Source organism: Cherax quadricarinatus, chromosome 94, assembly GCF_038502225.1.
Source record: "Cherax quadricarinatus isolate ZL_2023a chromosome 94, ASM3850222v1, whole genome shotgun sequence".
NCBI classification, from domain to species: domain Eukaryota; kingdom Metazoa; phylum Arthropoda; class Malacostraca; order Decapoda; family Parastacidae; genus Cherax; species Cherax quadricarinatus.
The window spans coordinates 13,822,338-13,828,160 of record NC_091385.1 but is presented as its reverse complement, the minus strand read 5'-3'; the positions used below and the strand labels follow the sequence as shown (position 1 = coordinate 13,828,160).

At 43.2% G+C, this 5,823-nt stretch overlaps 1 non-coding gene across 1 annotated transcript; it reads right to left on the bottom strand.

The window, feature by feature from the left end:
* Positions 1-1,771: 1,771 nt before the first annotated feature.
* LOC128699611 (U6 spliceosomal RNA) lies at positions 1,772-1,878 on the bottom strand. The gene has a single exon (XR_008408640.1). It is a non-coding gene; the product is annotated as a U6 spliceosomal RNA (small nuclear RNA).
* Between the last annotated feature and the right edge of the window lie 3,945 nt (positions 1,879-5,823).

Here is a 5,823-nt window from a genome sequence, read left to right as displayed (position 1 = left end):
TATAAAAATAGACCAGCACGTCCCGAACAAATTTAGTTTTAATACTCACGTCACCCTCAGCCGGACCATATACACATACTAAACTAATGGGAACCCTACCCCAAGTTCCATCCACTCTAATTACCCTCCCCTCCCCCCCTTCACTACGCCTTATTATAAACGGGCTAGTTTCCTTTACCAAAATGGCAGCCCCACCTTTCAAACGTGTCGCATGTTCCATGTACACATTATAACCACTCATATCCAACTCATAACCAGGCCTAAAATTATGTTCCTGTAAGAATACCACATCCATACCAAGTCGCACCAAATACTCATTAAACCACTTAAGCTTCCTCTCAGCTCTCAACCCGTTAATATTTATAGTAAAACACTTGAATTCAACAAATGGGTTTTCCTTTTGTCCCCGGCATTGACTTTACCCCAGTTCGTTTTGCAACACCTTTGTCCCTCCCCCCTTTGTTGGGAATCACCTTTCAAATCCCTTGATCCTTGGGTTCACCATTCCCTCTCTGCTGTACCTCCACCCAAGACTTTTTCCCAGGGCGTTGGGCAGGAGTTAGCACATCATCAGAATCCGATGATGCTGCAGTCCTCTTTCGTGTCCCGCCCTCCACCTGCATTTTGACATCTGAAGCACCGTCCTGATGCACCTCCACCTCTACTGCATGCACCTTCAATCCTTTAGACTCTCTCGTCGACAAACCGTCATCTTCTGCCATATCATCATTCACAGCCTTCCCTAGAACTAAGCCTGGGTCTTCCACCTGATCTAGGACCGATTCCTCTAACAAGTCATCCAACGCCTTTACCAAAGACGCCGCCACTTCTTCACCCATATTAGGTAGTCTCTCCTCAAAAACCTTATGTATGTCCAATGACTGAGATTCTCCTTGAAGCGTTACAATTGGCGATTCGAGCTCCTTTTCTTTGTCCACCTCCTCACTCCATGACAACCGTTGTTGGGGCGGTGTAGCAAGAGACTGTTCTCGCTCATCGCCAACCTCGTCCACTGGCTGCTGTTGCTGCTGTTGCCGTTGCTGTTGTGCCGGGTACCCACTTCGTTTCCCACACTGCGCCGCGATGTGATCATATGACCCACATAGCCGACACGTTCGTTGTTGCCCCGCATACGTTACATAGACTTGAGTCCGTAATTCTTTCAACACAATATATGAAGGAATAGGGTGTCGAAGAGTCATTTTAACTGTATACGCGCCTTCCAGCGCACCTGCATACGGTCCAGTTGCCCATCTCCCTGCTGTGGCTACGTGAACCGTCCCATAAGTACGCAGTTCACTGGTAATATCAAAATCAGTCGCCTCAAAAGGCACATTCCTGATTTTCACCCAAGTGTAATGTCGAGATACATCATGAAGTCTCACCGACACAGCTGTATTAACCGGTATGATGGTCTCCTGATACTTGTCGACCACTGCCTTGTAGACTTGTGCAGACGTCATTTTAACGAAGATTCTTGTCATTCCATTTAATGCGACACCACATATCTCCTCATTTGCTATACCATAGGTATCGCGAATGATCGCTGGTAATAATAAATCCATGTTGGATCCTGTGACAGCACCACGGATCATCTCAATGCAGACAGTGTTGATTCTTCTTCTGCTATTCAGCGCCATGTTGGAGAAAATAAAGTTTCCACCAACCAACGCTAGGGGCAGCTCAATCAGGTAAACTGCGCAAAAACAAACTCAAAACAGGAGCGTCTGCGCAGCTCGTCCACACGGCTCGGAGGCGATGAGGACAATGATAAAATGTGGAACGCTTCACGATTTTGCGTGTCATCCTTGCGCAGGGGCCACGCTAATCTTCTCTGTATCGTTCCAATTTTAGTATATGTACTGCCGAAGCAAGTACTACTTTTATTATACCAAAGCCCAAAAAATTAATTATGAAAATGGATTTTGAAATGGCTGATCCTAGTTTACCTGGAGAGAGTTTACCTGGAGAGAGTTTCGGGGGTCAACGCCCCCGCGGCCCGGTCTGTGACCAGGCCTCCTGGTGGATCAGCGCCTGATCAACCAGGCTGTTGCTGCTGGCTGCACGCAAACCAACGTACGAGCCACAGCCCGGCTGATCAGGAACTGACTTTAGGTGCTTGTCCAGTGCCAGGTAAGTTTAGGTAAGTTTAATGAAATTTTTCATTTAATACTATTTAGCAACTCTTTATGTGTATGGAAGAGTTGTGTGTAAGTCACCACCAGACATATTCAGGGAACCGCATGGAATGCATCTAATATGGGGAAACTTGGCGATTTCATTGTTATTTGTGAAACGGTGAAAGATCTTCCTTGGTTGGAATTTTGCAACACTCTCAATCAACTCTTAAGGAAAGATGGTGAATCATTGAGTGAAAAGAATTTTCAGCGAGTTAAAAATTGGTTAGAAAATGAACTTGATTCGCATGAATTCATTGATGAAATGGTAACGGAGTGGAGTGACGATCTGGTATATTATATTTTGAAAACAATATATCTGAAAATTATCAGTCAAATATTTAACACACAGTATAATCTGTGCATTTTGCATAGATGGTACAACACAAAGAAGTGGAAAATAATTTGGAGAGAACTTTTCACAGATATTAAACAATATATTAAAAACATTGAACCTAAATGTGTGAGTAACTTGTAATGTGAGCAAAATTATTTACCTTGTATCATTGGTTTAATTCATTTAAATTATTATGAGGAAGTAATTATAACTTGGAGAGAGATATATTTGAATTAATATATATAACTCATATTTATCTCTTCATGAAAATGTATCACTTACCTTTTCGACCTTCTCTCTCTACCTGAACACCAAGAATCATGTCTACCATAATACTTACATCATTAAAGTTAATAAGGGGACACAGTACGATTATGTTTTTAAGTCAAGAATAGGAAGATATTTAAGTTAACGAGAAGAATATGTTTGGGATAGTGAAAAAATATGTAACTTTTAGTTGGTTTATATCTTTTACAGGTGATGGTGCAAATTTCTCCCCATTATATGCTAATGAAATAAAAAAATATATTAAAATTTACAGGTACCGATGTGACGGGACTTGGAAGAACAAGACTTAGAGAGGAGGATTTATGATGTTTAGAGCGTGTTGTTACACCAAGATTAATATGTTTCATTCATTCATTAAAAAGAGAAATGTTTAATAAAAGTTTTTAAGACATGATGAATTTTAAATCAATCAAACCTTACCATGAAAAAAAGTATTGAGGTAGAATACAAATGTTATATCTCATTTAAGTTAATTTCATGGTGTCTGTCAACCCTGTGACCTCACCAAATTTTAGCACAAGAGGACACAGTTGGTCTGGAAAGAGATGATTATGTGATTTTCTACCTTGGATGTGAACCGCATTACATGGCGTCTGTCTGACCAGAGTTGATGCAGGTGTTCGGTAAGGAGAAGAGCGTGTGATTTTCTACCTTGGGTGTGAACCGCATTACATGGTGTCGTCGGAGGGGAAGGGGTGTGCAAAAATCATGACGCAATACTATTGGGGTAGGGTATATAAGCTCAAGGAGTCTCTCAGAGCGAGGAATGTGTTTCTGTTCGGAAATCGAGTAAATATTTCTACCATTGAGTGTGTTTACCAACAAGAAAATAATGTCCGAGGTTAGGTTAGGTTAGGTTAGGATAAGTTAGGTTAGGTTAGGTAAGGTTAGGTTAGGTTAGGTCAGATTAAGTTAGGTTAAGTTAGGTTAGGTTAGGTTAGGATAAGTTAGGTTAGGTTAGGTTAGGTTAGGTTAGGATAGGTTAGGTTTGGATAGGTTAGGCTAGGTTAGGTTAGGTTAGGATAGGCTGGAGTTTTACCTGGAGAGAGTTTCGGGGGTCAACGCCCCCGCGGCCCGGTCTGTGACCAGGCCTCCTGGTGGATCAGCGCCTGATCAACCAGGCTGTTGCTGCTGGCTGCACGCAAACCAACATACGAGCCACAGCCCGGCTGATCAGGAACCGACTTTAGGTGCTTGTCCAGTGCCAGCTTGAAGACTGCCAGGGGTCTGTTGGTAATCCCCCTTATGTGTGCTGGGAGGCAGTTGAACAGTCTCGGGCCCCTGACACTTATTGTATGGTCTCTTAACGTGCTAGTGACACCCCTGCTTTTCATTGGGGGGATGGTGCATCGTCTGCCAAGTCTTTTGCTTTCGTAGTGAGTGATTTTCGTGTGCAAGTTTGGTACTAGTCCCTCTAGGATTTTCCAGGTGTATATAATCATGTATCTCTCCCTCCTGCGTTCCAGGGAATACAGGTTTAGAAACCTCAAGCGCTCCCAGTAATTGAGGTGTTTTATCTCCGTTATGCGCGCCGTGAAAGTTCTCTGTACATTTTCTAGGTCGGCAATTTCACCTGCCTTGAAAGGTGCTGTTAGAGTGCAGCAATATTCCAGCCTAGATAGAACAAGTGACCTGAAGAGTGTCATCATGGGCTTGGCCTCCCTAGTTTTGAAGGTTCTCATTATCCATCCTGTCATTTTTCTAGCAGATGCGATTGATACAATGTTATGGTCCTTGAAGGTGAGATCTTCCGACATAATCACTCCTAGGTCTTTGACGTTGGTGTTTCGCTCTATTTTGTGGCCAGAATTTGTTTTGTACTCTGATGAAGATTTAATTTCCTCATGTTTACCATATCTGAGTAATTGAAATTTCTCATCGTTGAACTTCATATTGTTTTCTGCAGCCCACTGAAAGATTTGGTTTATGTCCGCCTGGAGCCTTGCAGTGTCTGCAATGGAAGACACTGTCATGCAGATTCGGGTGTCATCTGCAAAGGAAGACACGCTGCTGTGGCTGACATCCTTGTCTATGTCGGATATGAGGATGAGGAACAAGATGGGAGCTAGTACTGTGCCTTGTGGGACAGAGCTTTTCACCGTAGCTGCCTCGGACTTTACTCTGTTGACGACTACTCTCTGTGTTCTGTTAGTGAGGAAATTATAGATCCATCGACCGACTTTTCCTGTTATTCCTTTAGCGCGCATTTTGTGCGCTATTACGCCATGGTCACACTTGTCGAAGGCTTTTGCAAAGTCTGTATATATTACATCTGCATTCTTTTTGTCTTCTAGTGCATTTAGGACCTTGTCGTAGTGATCCAGTAGTTGAGACAGACAGGAGCGACCTGTTCTAAACCCATGTTGCCCTGGGTTGTGTAACTGATGGGTTTCTAGATGGGTGGTGATCTTGCTTCTTAGGACCCTTTCAAAGATTTTTATGATATGGGATGTTAGTGCTATTGGTCTGTAGTTCTTTGCTGTTGCTTTACTGCCCCCTTTGTGGAGTGGGGCTATGTCTGTTGTTTTTAGTAACTGAGGGACGACCCCCGTGTCCATGCTCCCTCTCCATAGGATGGAAAAGGCTCGTGATAGGGGCTTCTTGCAGTTCTTGATGAACACAGAGTTCCATGAGTCTGGCCCTGGGGCAGAGTGCATGGGCATGTCATTTATCGCCTGTTCGAAGTCATTTGGCGTCAGGATAACATCGGATAGGCTTGTGTTAGTCAAATTTTGTGGCTCTCTCATAAAAAATTCATTTTGGTCTTCGACTCTCAGTCTGGTTAGCGGCTTGCTAAAAACTGAGTCATATTGGGACTTGAGTAGCTCACTCATTTCCTTGCTGTCATCTGTGTAGGACCCATCTTGTTTAAGTAGGGGCCCAATACTGGACGTTGTTCTCGATTTTGATTTGGCATAGGAGAAGAAATACTTTGGGTTTCTTTCGATTTCATTTATGGCTTTTAGTTCTTCCCGCGATTCCTGACTCCTAAAGGATTCTTTTAGCTTAAGTTCGATGCTT